Source organism: Tenrec ecaudatus, chromosome 16 (genome assembly GCF_050624435.1).
Source record: "Tenrec ecaudatus isolate mTenEca1 chromosome 16, mTenEca1.hap1, whole genome shotgun sequence".
In the NCBI taxonomy this organism is placed as follows: Eukaryota; Metazoa; Chordata; class Mammalia; order Afrosoricida; family Tenrecidae; genus Tenrec; species Tenrec ecaudatus.
In genome coordinates, this window is record NC_134545.1 from 66267084 (window position 1) to 66285316 (window position 18233).

Sequence of the window (18233 nt, forward strand, 5' to 3'; positions counted from 1 at the left end):
AAATATTGTTGGAAAAAAGTTGAAATTGTCAGATTTGTCTTCCTTGATCCACAATCAGTGTTCATGGAACATACAAGAGATCAAGGGACATATTGTTTAGAGTATTGTAGCACAAGCAAGGATGTTTCTCTGAAAACTAAGGTGCATCTTACCCAAGCCGTGGTATTCTCCATTGCTTCATATGCACGTGAAGACTGGACACAGAATAAGGAAGATAGAAGAAGAATCGAGGCATTCAAATTGTGGTGCTCGTGAGGAATATGGAAAGTGCCATGGACTTCCAGAAGGTTAAACAAATCAGTCTTGGACCAAGTACAGCTAGAATGCTCCTTCAAGCAAGGATGACAAGAGTCTATCTTACAAACTTAGGGCATATGGTCAGGAGACACCAGTCGTGGAAGACATCATGTTTGGTCAAGTGGCGGGTCAGTGAAAGAAGGAAGGCCCTATTGAGGTGGATTGACACCGTGGATGCATTAATGAGTCAGGCATGTGAGGTGTGTGAGGATGGAATCAGACAAGGCGTTGTTTTGTTTTGTTGTGCATGGGGTCAGTATGTGTCAGAACGAACTCAATGGCTTCTAACCAGAACAATAACATTAGAAAGCTAACAGTTTACAAAATGTTAAAGCACAATTCTTTTATCCTCAGGACTTCATCTCAGCTGTGTTCGCAAGTGTGTCTCTCTGGCACTTGGACTCTTCACCCTGTTGGCCTCCTAGCCTCCTCCTTGCTCATTGTTATACCTCAAAGTCCAGGGCTGCTCCACTAAACTGTTTCAAGATCGAGTGCTAGGGCATCTGAAGCCTCTCTGTCTGAGCCATATCAGACAGAGATCTCACATATGGGCTGCTGGGGGATCTTCATTCGTCATTGTCATGGGGTTACTCTATTTCTGCTTCTGAGAATCAGAATGCCAAATCTGACCATTCCTCAACTTAGAGACCTCTATTTCATATTTGCATGCTCCTACTCTGCCATTTCTAGGGAATTGACAGAAATGGAAGAGTTAAATCAAGTAATTTCACTTTATCACACTTTATATCTTTATGGGAGGAGACAGTCCATGTTCTTCAGAGCCGCTGGTGGGTTTGTACAGTTAACCTTGTGATTAGCAATTTAAGGCATGTTCAACAACTTACCAGGCCCCCTTAAAGTCTGGTAATAACTATTGTTTTTAATGGGCATAAATGTGCTTCTGACTAATAGTGACCCTCTGTACAACTGAATGACACACTACCAAGTCCTATGACATCCTCATAATTGTAATTATGTTTGAGTTCACTGTTGCAGCTAGTGTATCTGCCCACCTCATTAAAGGTCTGGCTCTTTTTTCATGACTTTCTATTTAACAGACATGGTGACTATTCTGAAAGACTGATCTCCCTGGATAACTCCAGAGTACACGAGATTACACCTCTCCATTCTCACTTCTGAAGAGCATGCTGGTTGTAACTCCAAGACTGATTGGTTTGTTCTTCTGGTCATCCATGGTACTATCAATATTTGTTACCACCATCATAATTCAGATGCAGCAATTCTTTCTTTTTAAATCATTTTATTGGGGTCTTATACAACTCTTATCACAATCCATACATCCATCCATTGTGTAAACCACATTTGTACCTTTGTTGCCATCATCATTCTCAAAACATTTGCTTTCTACTTGAGCCCTTGGTATCAGCCCATTTTCCCCACTCCTTCCCCCTCCCCCTTCCCTAATGAACCCTTGATAATTTACTAATTATTATTTTGTCATATCTTACACTGCCTGACATCTCCCTTCACCCACTTTTCTTTTGTCTGTCCCCCAGAGAGGAGGTTATATGTAGACCTTGTAATCTGTTTCCCCTTTTTCCCTCACCTTCCCTCCACTCTCCCTATATTGCCACTCTCACCACTGGTCCTGAGGGGTTCATCTGTCCTGGATTCCCTGTGTTTCCAGGTCCTATCAGTACCAGTGTACCAAATTCTCTGGTCTAGCCAGATTTGTAAGGTAGAATTGGGATCATGATAGTGCATCCAATTCTTTAGCAGTCTTTCCTATTTACTTTCCAACGTTCATATACATCAGATGCAAATAAAAGTACAATAGGTTGGGTCAGACTCATCCGTGTCCTCAAAGTGACTTCTTTGTTCTTCTACATTTTAAAGAGGCCAGGAGAAGAAGATCAATGATGTATGAAGTTTGAGCTGTCGACTGTTGCTTATATAAGCATTGATTGTGGGTCCAAACAAAATAAGTTCCACAACATATCTGTCTTTCCTCATTTATGTCTTTGTTCTTTTTACATTGAGGTGTTTCTCACACTGTAGGCACTGATCCGATCTTTAGCAACCAGGGGTTTGAGCCATGCTGGCTTGGATAAGGAGCACCTACAGATTCAGGCAGGTCCAGACGAGGATGCGGAATCAGAGCAAAGGGCATCCTTCAGTGTTGATGTCACATGGATCTGAGAGCAGGGAATACCAGAAAAATCTTTATTTGTGTTTTAGTGACTATGCCAATGCAATCAGCTGTGTGGATCACAACAAACTATGGCTAACCTTGAGAAGAATTGGAATTCCAAAACATTTCACTGTGTGTATGAAGACCTCGTGCATGGATCAAGAGACAGTTGTGCAAACAGAATAAGGGCATGCTGCATTTAAAATCCGGAAAGGTGTGCATCAGGGTTGTATCCTCTCACCACACTTATTCAATCTGTGTGCTAGGCATATCGTCGGCCTCACATCCAAGGGCCACAAGTGGACATGTGGGGAAGTCCAGTTCACTTACTGGGTTTTCCACATGGCTTCCTTCCGGTGTGGCTGATGAAGGATGCCGTGAGCTTGGAAAGTGTAGTTTAAGATCACATTAGTCTATAGTGCAACAATGGGCACCAAGGTATTGCTAGAAACTAGGTCAAAAGTGTCTAATTAAGAATATAATACCAGGCATATTCCCCTTTAGTTCTATGCAAATATTGCTAAGTATTTTTTCCAGGTATGAGGTTGCTCCTCTCATTTTCCTGCTACTACCATGAGTTTACTCAGTGGTACACAGGAACAATAGTTAGGAAATAGGGTTTTTATGTAAATGAAGCCATGTTCGTGTAGGCTTTGTCTTGTGTATAAGGCATTTCGAGATCTAGAAAGAGCAGACGAGATGCAGGTAAAGGCACGCAACCACACATGGGGTTATGAGATGCCAAGTGGAGATTGCCACTGAACCATGAACCGTGAGGCAATGCATGTTTGTTCTGTTTTCTCTGTTACAGCAGCACTAGGAAATAACACAGAAAGCCTCACTGTGAATTCTTCAGTAAAAGTTAGGAACATAAATAATAAGAAAGGGAATGTATTACCACACTTTCATAGGAGGAAAAGAGAAAGGGGGAGGAGTTGTTGTCAATTGTGCCTGGTGGAAGTATGAAAGATAATAGATACGAAAGAGATAGATAGATTAAAAAAGTGAAGTTCTGGTTTATTCTTGCCTTCTTTCCATTGTTGAGCCAGTATTCTCTAGGGGGCTGTTTTCCCTTTGATGGTCTCTGGGTTTAGTTGTTCTGTTTGGCGGTCACTTGTATGTGCTTGGTGAGTGTTGTAAGAATGCAACAGACTGATGTGAAGGGTCAGTCCCATTACCAACTAAGTGGACAGCACCACCCTCCCCTCCAGAAGAATTCACTTCAGAGGACAGCACTGAAGCTACAGCTCAGGGAGAGGGATGTGTCTGATTAGAGCACACAGGAGCCAACAAGGGGGGAAGGGAAAAAACAAAAGGGTGAAGCACATCCTGGCCAACCAAGCCCGGAGGACAATGTTTCTGTTCAGGGCAGCAATGCACAGAGGCCACCACAAGGCCAGACCCACAAGGGAACACAGTGTTTCTCAATGACCCATAGCACCATGGGGACAACACTAGAGACATGGCGGGAATTATGCCCGCCCTGAGCCTACTACCCCCAAGCCAGCACTGTGGGCAGAGCTGCAGAGTAGCAGAGCAATGAAGTCCCCAGGGAATGCCTGGGATAGATGTGGGGCCAGGGCATGGCACCCCATCACACTCAACTGGAAAGCACTAGTAAAGGATAACAAATAGATCTTGAATGATTTATAGGGGTTTGTTGTTGTCGTTACCTTTTTGTTGTTGTTGTAGCTATTATTTTATTTTCTATTGTTGCTTCGTTGTACCCAGTCTTGTATTGGAACATATTGCCGTTGCTGCATGTCTACCTCAAAGGGATAGGTGGGATAAGCAAGCAGAAAGAGAAAACAATGGGATGACAGTTCTGAGGGGACATGTGAGAGGGGGAGGTGGGGGAAAAGAAGTAGGTGGTACCAAAACCAGGGACAATGGAACAACAAGTGACCCAAAATCAGTGGCAAGGAGGGTTTAGGAGATTTGGCAGGGCTGGATCAAGGACAATATAACCAAGAGGAATTCCTGAAACCCAAATGAAAGCTGAATATGAAAGTAGGACAAGAGGAAAGTACAAAGATATAGAGAAAAGAACTAGGAGGTAAAGGGTAGTCATAGAGATTTAAATACAGGAATATACAGATGTAAATATATTTTTATATGAGGTGGAAATAGATCTATATATGCATACATTTATAGGTTTAGTATTAAGGAAACAGATGGACAGTGGGCCTCTACTCAAATACTCCCTCAACACAAGAACACTTTGTTTTAACAATTCAGCAGTATGAGATGCTCGCCTTCCTGGCACAATTGCTGAAGACAATGGGTGCACAAGCCAGTGTGGTGAAGAAAGCTGATGGTGCCTGGCTATCAAAAGATATAGCATCTGGGGTCTTAAAGGCTTGAAGATAAATAAGCAGACATCTAGCTGAGAAACAACAAAACCCACATGGAAGAAGCACACCAGCCTGTGAGAACACAAGGCATTGAAGGGATCACGTATCAGGTATCAAAGATAAAAAAAATCATAGCATTGTGAATGGGGGGGGGGAGTGCAGAGTGGGGATCGAGGTCCCATCTGTGGGAAATTGGACATTCCCTAGAAGAAGGGCCACAGGGAGGAGACAAGCCAGTCAGGGTGCAGTGTAGCAATGATGAAACATACAATTTTCCCCTAATTCTTGAATGCTTCCTCACCCCCACTATCATGATCCCAATTCTACCTTACAAATCCAACTGGACCAGAGGATATATACTAGCACAGATAGGAACCGGAAACAGGGAATCCAGGACAGATGAACCCCTCAGGACCAGTGGTGAAGTGAAGATACGGGAGGATGGAGGGAAGGTGAGGGAGAAAGGAAGAAAAGATTAAAAGTATCTACATACAGCCTCCTCCCTGGGGGATGGACAGTAGAAAGTGGGTGAAGAGAGACATTGGATGGTGTAAGATATCACAAAATAATAATAATTTTTAAATTATCAAGGGTTCATGGGGGAGTGGGTAGCGGGAAGAGAGGGGAAAATGAGGACTGATACCAAGGGCTCTAGTGGAAAGCAAATATTTTGAGAATAATGAGGGAAATGTTCAAAAGTGCTTGACACAATGGATATATGTGTGTATTGTGATAAGAGTTGTACAAACCACCAATAAAGTGATTTACGTAATTACTAAAAAGAAAAGAACTTTCTTTTCTCCATTTATTCTCTCATCTATGTTCCTTGACTGAAACACTTACACATTCCTACATATTATTTTTAAGAATCAATTACTTGGAGGCACAAATCTATTGAGCATAAGAGATAACCAGGACAGATTAACTCTATCCATTCATGATCATGCAGTGGATTTCTCCGAAAAGGTATTAGGCCTGGTTTGATATCTCTCTTCCTTCTATTTTCTGATCTATAGTACTTTAACATTATTTTAAATTATTTCCTCATATACATATCTCAACCATTACTCCTTTTCTTAACCCAATTCACAATGATTTATTACTGAGTAATTGCTTGGGGGATTGCATTTCATTAAAATGTCATTTAATTATAGATATTATAGTTTTAGAGTTTCTTATTATTGTAAACATCAATGTTAATGTGATGGTATTCACTACCGGTGTATAGAATCACATTCTTTTAAAATTCTTTATTCTTATATACTTTAAAATTGGTGGAAATATAATTGTTTCTTTTTCCCCAAAAATTCATTTTATTGGGAGTTAATACAGATGTCATGTCTTTCCTTGGTTCAATCATATCAAGCAATATTATACAATTTCTACCATAATCAGTTTCAAAGCCTTCTTTTCCTTCCTTAAGTCCTTGACATCACCTCCCTTTAATCCCACCCACTCCCACTGTGCTACCTACACGAACCCTTATTCTACTCATTTTCCCATAGGTTCATGAGTCTTGGGCTTCATATACTGAGAAACAGGAAAAACACATCTAACAAAAATTCAAGAGGGTGACTTCCAATGACAAAACACATCTGAGATGAACCCATATATGAACAAACGAAAACAAACAAATTCAGAAAATGTTGAAAACCTGACCCGGTCTAACGTCCATCAAAGGAAAGGTCAACAGACAAGGTTTTAACTATTTGTGTTTTCTATCTTCTATAGTCATCTCTCAAATGCACTCTAGTGACCACTTTCCACCCATCCTTCTATATGGACAGAGGGAAATCACTGGCGGCTGATTTTCTATGTAGATCCCATAAATGCATCTTTGGCTCCCACGATCATCCACAGGCTTCAAAAAACCTGATTCTCACAATTAAGACTCTGATACCATTCCTTCCTTAGACTTTGGGTATGATTTACAATCTTCGGTGACTGATGTTGGTGTGCTTCTTCCTTTTGGATTTAGTTGACATCTTACTTAGATGGCTACTTGTTTAGAAACAACCTGTTTAGACCCCAGACACTAAAAAATCACATTCTTAATCAATTTTAAATAAACAAAACATACATATTAGTGAAATATGGATAGTTTATTATATGAAGAATTTATCAGCCTGTATTGTGCTGGTTCTTCAGAGTTTCTTTTCCTCGTTAGGGGTAAAAGTTATGTGCAGTCTAATAAATGTGAAAAAAAACACACACCCAGAAATATACAAATTCTTTGAAAAGAGGAAAAATAATAAATAGGACTATATTATTTTTTTCTAATATGATATATATTTTTGGTCTATAAACCTTTAATCCTTTATGAAATCAAGGCAATAGGTTGGGGACTGTGCTTACCTAGGGCATGCTTCCAAAGAAGTATGGGTTCCATTTTCAGTTGTGCATCATCAGCATTTTTTTTAAAGCTCCGATGTTGACTTTATTTAGTGACTCTGTGCAGAAAAACTCAATTTAGTTTTGAGTTCTTGAATTGATTTTGTAATACTCATAGGGTCATTCATTTTAATTATTATATTACCAAAATGCATTTATGTTTTAAATTTGAAAATATCCAATAACAACAATTTATTGCACAGAATAAACTGGAGAAAGGATGGGAAGAAAGGTAGGAAATGGAAATTTAAAGTCATCTTTTAATATAATAGTTTAGAGTCTAAAGTGTTTTTTGAATAATTATATAGATAAATTCAAATATCTAATTTTTTTTTCATTTAATTGGAACATTGCTTTCTCTGTATTTTCCTTACTTGCCTCTGGGAATTGTACTACATGTACTATTTTTCTATACATGTACTATATTCTCTTAATAACCTATTTTAAAATTTTGGTATTGCTGAGATGCAAATTTAATGGAAAATTAAGAAAAAATGAGCATTTTCAATTAAGTAAGATCCTGCTGGATATAAGGGGCAGAAAACCAACAAATTCATTGTCATCGAGTCAATGCTGACTCATAGCAAACCCATGTGGGTTTCAAAAACTATAACTGTGACAGGAGTAGAAAGCCCAATCTTTCTCCCTCTGGACCACTGTTTTTGAACTGTGACAAGAGTAGAAAGCCCAGTCTTTCTCCCTCTGGACCACTGTTTTTGAACTGCCAACCATGCAGACTGCATCCCACTGCTACCCACTATACCACCAGGGCCCCTTAATATTAAGATTATGAATGATAAATTTCTCTCATAAATGATGATTGTGATTTTTGTGTTTGTTTTGTTTGTTAGGTGCTTTGAGTCAGTTCTAACACAGAGAAATCCGAGTTAGTGTATTGTGCCAACCTGGCCAATAAACACATGTAGGGTTAATTGAAGGGTGGAGGGTAAATGACTCAGTGAGCCTTGCCTTTCTAGTTCTCAGGTCTCTTGCTTTGTGATGGTCAGACCAAGGTGCAGCAAGACATCCTGCAAGACACTTCCTGCAAGACATCCCTGAGGAGAAGCCACATGGACCTACCACGATGCAGCCGAGTGCTTGAGCAGCTGTGTGGATACCCCTGCCAACACTGAGATGCTTACACATTCACTGATTCGGCTTTCCTCCTGCAGCTGGCGTCATAATGTGTGTTTTGTGAGAAAAGTTAGCAAGTGTTTTCTAGTTGAAGCATTGTTTTATATATACAATAACTTTAAGCGTTATTGTTCTCGCTTATTAAGAACGGAGATAGCCCACTTCGAATCTGCTTCTCAGCTCCTTCTCGAACTTGTGTCGGGTCCCACCGCTTCCTCCCAGTAGCCCTCAGCATGTCGTCTGTCAGGATAACCCAGAAGACCCACAGGATGTCCTCTGGCCCCCGGGGGGCCTTCAGCAGCCGCTCCTACACCAGCATGCCCACCCCCCGCATCAGCTTCTCGTCCTACTCCCGGGTGGGCAGCGGCAGCAGCAGCTACCGGGCTCCCCTGGCCACCGGCCTGGGTATGGCCGGGGGCTTCAGCGGGGCAGGAGGTGTAGGGGGCATCACGGCCGTCACGGTGAACCCGAGCCTGCTGAGCCCCGTGAAGTTCGAGTCGGACCACAACATGCAGGCCGTGCGCACCCAGGAGAAGGAGCAGATCAAGACTCTCAACAACAAGTTTGCCTCCTTCATCGACAAGGTGCGGTTCCTGGAGCAGCAGAACAAGATGCTGGAGACCAAGTGGAGCCTTCTGCAACAGCAGAAAACCTCTCGTAGCAACATGGACAGCATGTTCGATAGCTACATCAACAACCTCAGGCGGCAGCTGGAGATGCTGGGCCAGGAGAAGCTGAAGTTGGAGGCAGAGCTGGGCAGCATGCAGGGGCTGGTGGAGGACTTCAAGAATAAGTACGAAGACGAGATCAACAAGCGAACAGAGATGGAGAATGAATTTGTCCTTATCAAGAAGGACGTTGATGAAGCATACATGAACAAGGTGGAGCTGGAGTCCCGCCTGTAAGGGCTGACGGATGAGATTAACTTCCTCAGGCAGCTGCATGAAGAGGAGCTCCGTGAGCTGCAGGCCCAGATCTCAGACACCTCCGTGGTGCTGTCCATGGACAACAGCCGCTCCCTGGACATGGACGGCATCATCGCCGAGGTCAAGGCCCAGTACGAGGAGATCGCCAACCGCACCCGGGCCGAGGCCGAGAGCATGTACCAGATCAAGTATGAGGAGCTGCAGGCCCAGGCTGGGAAGCATGGGGATGATCTTCGTCGGACTAAGACGGAGATCTCAGAGATGAACCGGAACATCAACCGGATCCAGGCGGAGATTGAGGGGCTCAAAGGCCAGAGAGCGTCCCTGGAGGCTGACATCGCGGACGCGGAGCAGCGTGGGGAGATGGCCATCAAGGATGGCAACAGCAAGCTGGCCGAGCTGGAGGCCGCCCTGCTTCGGGCCAAGCAGGACATAACGCAGCAGCTGCGTGAGTACCAGGAGCTGATGAATGCCAAGCTGGCCCTGGACATCGAGATCGCCACCTACCGCAAGCTGCTGGAGGGCGAGGAGAGCCGGCTGGAGTCCGGGATGCAGAACATGAGCATCCACACGAAGACCACCAGTGGCTACTCCGGTGGGCTGACCTTGAGCTACGGGGGCCTCACGAGCCCTGGCCTCACCTATGGCTTGAGCTCCCTGCAGTCCAGCTTCAGCCCAGGCGGAGGCTCCAGCTCCTTCTCCGGAGCCAGCTCCACCAAGGCCGTGGTGGTGAAGAAGATTGAGACCCGGGACGGGAAGCTGGTGTCCGAGTCTTTGGATGTCCTGCCCAAGTGAATGTCCCTGTGACGCCTCACAGTCTGTCCTTGACCCTGCCTGCCCAGCGCTGTGCAGGGGCACCAAGGGAACAGGAGGCAGGATGATTGACCCAGTCCTTACCCCACCCTGTGGGAATCAACTACTTAGGGGGGGGGATATCCCCTTTTCCCAGAGCCCCCAATGAAAGCAATGGTCTTTTGTAAAATAAAACCTGGCAACTTACATACACATATACTCGATAGGAATTGATGCCTCGATTGTAATAAGAGCTGCAAGAGCCTGCAATGAAATTATCTTTAAATAAAAAAATCAAGCCCTCCTCCCCAAAAAAAGAACGGATATAAGTAATAAAAATCCCAATTTAAATTTAAGGTTACTTTCTTGAATTTACAATGTGCTTCAATTTTATCCTTCTTGCAGTGATAAAGGATCTTCTAAAATCCAAATTATTAATGATTTTTCTATGCATCCCTCATTTGAAAATAACTTATCTTCTGTTATCAAGTCTGTTTCCTCTGTTCACAAGTATAAATAAAAGATAAAGGCCTTCAGTTAATTCATTTTCATGATGCTTTCAACCTATTATTTTCTCACTTCAAGTCTGTGATTTGATTTGTCTATATGGAATCTGTGTTTACAGTCCATTTTATTTAGCTGTTTTCTGGTTCAGAGTGCTTTGTATGGACAGCAGTTTATGAGAGTAACATTAGTCACCTTGGCCTAATGAATATTTTATTGAACACAATTTCAGCATTCATAAACCATTTAGGAAAATAGCACTTTTGAGATTTTCTAAGAAGAAATTCACTTTTATAGCCCTTTGTTTTCTTTAGTTTGCTTTCTTTTCCCAATTTGTTAATTGTAAGATTCAAATAGAGGTTAATAATAACAAAGCACCTGTGCACCTCGAAAGACTTCACCAAGAGGGTGACAAGACAACCCACAGAGTGGGAGAAAATTTTTAGTAATGACACATTGGACAAAGTGCTCATTACTAAAATCTACAACAGCATCGTGACCTGCAAAAAGAGAAAATCAGTTAACCCCCTAAGGAAGTTGGCAAATAACTGAAAAGAACTTTCACTAGGGAGGAGATCCATATGGCCAATAAGCATATGAGAAAGTGTTCCAGGTCATTAGTCATAAGAGAAATGTAAATCAAAACAACAATGAGATACCACCTAACACTCCTGAGGCTAGCCCAAATCAGTAAATCAGAGAACAACAAGTATGGGAGGGGCTGTGGTGAAGTAGGAACCCTCCACTGCTGGTGGTCGTGCAGATTTGTACAGCCAATGTGGTAAGGAATCTGGTGATACTTAAAGAAAATGGAAATTGATCTACCTTATGACCCAGCCATCCCTCTACTGGGCATCTACCCGGTGGAGGCAACAAATAAAACATGACCAGTCATCTGCGCTCCAATGTTTATTGCGGCACAATTCATAATCGCAAAGACTTGGAAACATCCCAAGTTTCTATCGATAGATGAGTGGATTAGTAAACTCTGGCACATATACACAATGGAGTACTATGCAGCACTGAAAAGCATGGATGATCACATGAAACACGTCATTTCGTGGGAAGAGCTGGAAGGAATCATGTTAAGTGAGGTAAGCAAAACTCAAAAATACAGGTATAACATGAGTCCCTGAGGTAAGTACAATTAGCATGCCAGCAATAGAAGAACAAAGATCTATCTCTCAATAAACAGGTGGAAGCATAGATAGTTGGAGGGAGGGCAGGCCACACCTAGGGAGGTACATGAGAGTCCAACATAAAGAAGGGGAAGGGAAGCAGGAGAAGCGGGGAAGGAGAAGCGGGTGGAAGGAGAAGTGGGGTGGGGAGAAACTGAGTTGATGGCATTGTGGGAACAGGGCACTAACCCACCTGGAGGAGAGTATTGGTTGTGTCCCCACAGAACTGGAACATGCATGTGGACCCCACCATGACATGTCAAACCAGGAGGGCGACGTAACATGCGGAGGAATCCACAAAGAGACTGGACCATATGCTGGCCCTAACCAGAATTAGCCTGACCCCCATCATCGAAGGGAGTACCACAGAAAATGAAAATAGATCATCTGGTGTGGGAAAGGAACTGACCTACCACGCCACACCCAGAAGGAAACTGAAGCAGGAAGAATGAAGTGGAGCACACCTGGACCCACCAAGCTCAGAGGACAATAGCCCGGCTCAGAGGGCCAAATGTACAGAGAGGACCATAGAACCGGCCCCACAGCGAGATGCAATACCCTGCACTGACCCAGATCCCTACACGAGATAGCACCGGAGACACAGTGAGGAATGTACGACTGGGCAGACTGCACCACACTGAGGCAAACACCAGGGGTGTGCAATGGAGCAGCGGGGAAAGCAGAGCAAGGAGGTCCCGAGAGAGTATAAAGGATGAACTTTGGGGCCAGGACGTGGCACCCCATCAGATTAATCCAGAAAACACTCCTAAATGTCAAAAAACAGACCTTGAACTACTAACAGGCTTTTTCTCCCCGTCTTTTTGTTTTTCTCTTTTTTAAAATTTTATATGTCAGTGGCTTTCTTGTTTGTTAGCTTGTCGATGTTGCTGCATTGTCACCATGTTCTTATGAGCTACTTTGGTTCTGTCAAAACCATCCATAATTTTAAGCACATATTCCTAAGATAGGTTAGACAATGTGAGAAGAAAATAATGGAACCAACGGTCTCGGAGGGACATGCGAGTTAGGAGGTAGGGGAAGGGAGGAGGTATTGGTCAACCCCGGGACGAGGGAATAATGGGTGGTTCAAAACCAGTGGCAGGGAGGGGATGGGAGGACTGGTAGGGAGTGACCAAGGGCAAGGTAACTGAGAGGAATTACTGAAATCAAAATGAAGGCTGAACATGGTAGTGGGAGAGGAGGAAAGCGTAAGGAAATAGAGGAAAGAGTAGGAGGCAAAGGGCATACATAGAAGCCTAAACACAGACATGTACATATGTAAATATATTTATGATTATGGGGAAATAGACCTATGTGCATATATTTATAGGTTTAGTAGTAGGGTAGCCGGTGGATATTGGGCCTCCTCACATGCATTCCTTTAAGAGCACTTTGCTCAGCTAAACAGACGTTTCATGATACCCACCTTCCCGACATGATCTCTGAAGACAAGCGTGTGCATAAGCAAACGTAGTGAAGAAAGCTGATGGTTCCCCCGGCTATCAAAAGTATAGCATCTGGGGTCTTAAATGCTTGAAGGCAAATAAGCGGCCATCCAGCTCGGAAGCAACAAAGCCCACAGAAAAGAAGCATACAAGCCTGTGTGAACACAAGGGATCAGGTAGCAGACACCAAAGAACAAAAACCACCATTGTGTGATCACCTTCCCCACATAAACGCTGAAGACGAATGTGTGCATAAGTAAGTGTAGTGAAGAAGGCTAATGGTGCCCGGCTATCGAGAGACATAGTATCTGGGGTCTTAAAGGCTTGAAAGTAAACAAGTGGCCATCTAGCCCAGAAGCAACAAAGCCCACATGGAAGCAGCACACCAACATGTGTGATCATGAAGGGCCGAGTGGACCAGATTTCAAGCCCAAAGGTAGGGAGGAAAAATCATATCATCATGAATGAGGGAAGCACATGATGGAGATCCAATGCCCATCTGTAGACAACTGGACATCCTTTGCAGAGTGGCAGTGGGGAGGAGATGAGTCACTCAGGGTTCAGTGTAGCAACAATGAAACTCACAACCTTCCTCTAGTTCTTAAACGCTTCCTCCCCGCAACTATCATAATCCCAGTTCTACCTTGAAAACCTGGTTAGACCAGAGGATGCACAGCGGTACAGATGGGAACTGGAAACATAGGGAATCTAGGACAGATGAACCCCTCAGCACCAGCGGTGAGAGTGGCAATACCGGGAGGGAAGCGGGGGTACAAAGGGGGAACTGATCTCAGGGATCTACATATAACCTCCTCTCTGGGGGATGGGCAACAGAAAGGTGGTTGAAGGGAGACACCGAGCAGTGTAAGATAAGATAAAATAAGCCCCATGACCCCACTACCCTTTTCTTCCTTGTATTCATCCTTTTGTTTTCCTTTCCCCACCTCCTCTGTGGTGAAGAAAGCTGATGGTGCCCGGCTATCAAAAGAGATAGTGACTGGGGTCTTAAAGGCTTGAAGATAAACAAGCGGCCATCTAGCTCAGAAGCAACAAAGTCCACGTGGAAGAACACACCAGCCTGTGTGATCGAGTGGTCCCAAAGGGATCAGTTACCAGGCATCAAAGAACAAAAAATCATATCATTGACTGCACACCTCCATGATAGGATCGCTGAAGACAAGTGGGTGCATAAGCAAATGTGGTGAAGAAAGCTGATGGTGCCCGGCTATTAAAAGAGATAGTGTCTGGGGTCTTAAAGGCTTGAAGGTGAACAAGCGGCCATCTAGCTCAGAAGCAAATAAGCCCACATGGAAGAAGCACACCGGCCAGTGCGATCACGAGGTGCCCAAGGGACCAGGTATAAGGCATCATGCAAAAAAAAAAAAGATATAAGTGTGTGTATGTATGAGTATATATGTGTATACGTATATATGTATATATATATATCATATTAAATGAAGGGGGAAGTGCAGAGTGGAGACCCAAGGCCCAAGTGTCGACCAATGGAGATCGCCTCATAGAGGGGTTTAGGAGAGGAGATGGGTTAATTAGGGTGTGAGGTAGTATCAATGAAGAACACAGCTTTCCCCCAGATCCTGGATGCTTCCTCCCCCCAACTACCATGATCCGAATTCTACCTTGCAGCGCTGGATAGGACAGAGGCTGTACACTGGTGCATATGAGGGTTGGAGGTACAGGGAATCCAGGGTGGATGATACCTTCAGGACCAAGGGTGTGAGGGACGATGCTGGGAGAGTGGAGGGTGAGTGGGTTGGAAAGGGGGAACTGATTACAAGGATCCACATGTGACCTCTTCCCTGGGAGAGGGACAGCAGAGAAGGGGGGAAGGGAGACTCCGGATAGGGCAAGATATGACAAAATAACAATGTATAAATTACCAAGGGCATATGAGGGAGGGGGGAATGGGGAGGGAGGGGGAAAAAAAAAAAAGAGGACCTGATGCAAGGGGCTTAAGTGGAGAGCAAATGCCTTGAGAATGATTGGGGCAGGGAATGTATGGATGTGCTTTATACAATTGATGTATGTATATGTATGGATTGTGGTAAGAGTTGTATGAGTCCCTAATAAAATGTAAAAGAAGAAAAGAGAAAAAATGATTAGGGCAAAGACTGTACAGATGTGCTTTATACAATTGATGTATGTATATGCATGAACTGTGAAAAGAATTGTATGAGCCCCAATAAATTGTTTAAAAAAAAAGATAAAATAAGAATTTATAAATTGTTAAGGGTTCATGAGGGAAGGGAGAGTGGGGAGGGGAGGGAAGGGAAGGGAAAAAAGGAAAATGAGGAGCTGATTCCAGGAACCCAAACGGAAAGCAAACTTTGAGAATGATGAGGGCAATGAACGTAGAAGTGTGCTTTACACAATTGATGTATGTCTGGATTGTGGTAAGAGTTGTATGAGCCGCAATAAAATGATTTTAAAAAAATTCAAGTATAGGGGTTTTGATAATTGTTTAGATTTCCCCCCACATGTTTCCTTTTCCCTTTTAATTGAAAGAGAGAGCAAGGGGCATATCTGGAAATGCTACACAGGATATATCTTTTCAGAATATTCACTGCTTTTAGTGACTTACACAACGAGGATATTTTCATTTCATGAGTATTTGTTACCCTTTTACATTTAAAGTTAAGTTCAATTACACATTTATTGGTTATAATTAATGGACTTTACCAATCTTCCAAATACAGTTTCCATTGAAGACATCAAATTGAAATGTTTCAAGTAACTTCTAAAACTTTTCTAAATTCCTTCACATATAATGATAAAGTTACCCTTAATTTTTCTTTGAATACTTAATGTCATAAGCAAAAGTGAGGGGCACAGCTTCAGTGTCTAACATCCCCTTATGTCCGCCCTAGTCCTCCTAACTACAAAATGGGTGAGACACATTTCCATGAAATTTTCCCATGGGGCATATCCTGTTCAATATTTTATAAATGGCCTATTATATTATTGGGTTTACCTTATATTTCATTCTCATCTCTCATGCCAAAAATCACTGATATTGAATTCTGTTATATTTTCTTTATATATATTATGAAATATTTATTTATTTTACTCCTTTTTAAAATTATTATTAAATCATTTTATTGGGAGCTTCTACATTTATTTTCTGTAGTTGCAAATATCCTATTTTATTTATGTTTCACTAACTCTAAAATCCATTTTTTCCTTATATACGAGAGGAATTTTGTTGTTTTCTGTGTTCTAAAGTTAAGACGAGAATGTGAGAAGGGCATCCATGAAGGACAATTTAATCCTAAGTGAATTGAATTTAAATTCCCAGAATAATTTATGGGTGCTTTTTGATGTTAATGCATCAAACACACATACTAGATAAAATATTTCACTGAAGCATTTTCCATACAAGTTTTGCTTTAATTGGTGCTATGAATACATGTAATATTAAATATCATATTGTTTTATAAGTTTTCTCAATAAAACTAAAAAAACCCACATTTTTTCTCCCTAGCAGGTTCTTCCAACAGAGACAATCTTTTTAAGATGTAACTAATTTAAATCTTTTAGTTGATTGGTTTGATGTGTATTTAGATCTTTAAACAATTTGTTTACTATTTTTGATCCATGATTTGCAACTTACTGACTTATCTATTTCTCTTTTATTATGGAAAATTTTGATTTAAAATCTTCTAGACCCACCGGGATGCCATTGGACCTGGTGGGTTACACATTGGATTTTTCCAATTGCAAGGTCAGCAGTTCAAATCCATCAACTGCTCCTTAGGAAAAAGATGAGATTTTCTGCTCCCATAAAGATTTACACCCTTGAAAATTCACAGGGGTCATTCTGTTCTGTCCTATAAGTTCAATATGAGTAAGAATTGACTCAATAGCAGGGAATTTTGTTTGTTTGTTTGGAGACCCTGCACACATATTTTCCAGTACTCATCATCTGTATACAGTTATGTCATAATATTGATCAATAGTTTTTTTTAAATCTTTTTATCGGGGGCTTGTACAGCTCTTTCCACAATCCATCCATCCATCCATCCATCCATCCATCCATCCATCCATCCATCCATCCATCCATCGTGTTGATCAATAGTTTTATATGTCCAAATAAAACACATAATGAGTTACTTGGTATCCTATAATTTCTTTTCATTTCCTTCATAACATTTCCTTCCTCTGGATAATAATGAGCTCTCTTGTTTCTATTTCTTAAAATTTTGTTTCTACCACAACTTTTCTTCATGCATAGTCCAGTTTCAAAGGAGTCTTGTTGGAATAGTGGATTCTACCTTGGGCTGCTAGTCACACGCTCAGCAGTTGGAAATCACCACTGTCTCAGAGGGCGAAAGAGGCATCTTTCTACTCCAATAAAGACTGACAGTCTCAGAATCCCACACAAGGCTACTATGTTTCAGAATGTCCTTCATAGCAGTGAGTTTGGAGTCTTTTAAAATCACAGTTTCAATCCATAACTCTAAGTTTTGCAAACCCAATTATAAAATACACTGGTAGATGAGAAAATCTTATAATTTTATCTCTTGTAAGAATCTTCCCTGGAGCCTCCTGGCCAATTGAATCTCAAATGCTGTTTCCTAGGTTTTATGTAGATTTACCATATAAAGATGCAGAAATAGATTTTCAATATTATTTTGAGAATTCTTTGTTCAACCTGTCTCATGAAGAATTATTGGCTGTTAATTTGAGAAATTTCTTAACTTCTGACCTGAACATTTAATGCTATAAATTTTCTTCTTATCATTGTTTTAGCTGCATTGTATATATTTTTACATATATTTTTATTTTCACTCAGATTTATGTATTTTTTAAATTTCTTTGGTGATTGAATATCACAAGATGCGTAGTTTTCTAGAATAGAATGGGATGGTCTTATTTTCCATACTAGTGTCTTGGCTCTATTAATTACTTTTGTGTACTAGCAGAGAGAAACTGATCCATGTTTTAGCCTTACCTTTTGATGAATCTTAACTTTCCTTGGTTTGTACAACTTCCCATGTTGTTGTTGTTGTTTATCTATCTATCTATCTATCTATCTATCTATC

General features: G+C 41.9%; 1 pseudogene; it reads left to right on the forward strand.

The window, feature by feature from the left end:
- Window positions 1–8548: 8548 nt before the first annotated feature.
- LOC142428897 (keratin, type II cytoskeletal 8 pseudogene) lies at window positions 8549–10049 on the forward strand (annotated as a pseudogene).
- The last annotated feature ends 8184 nt before the right edge of the window (window positions 10050–18233 follow it).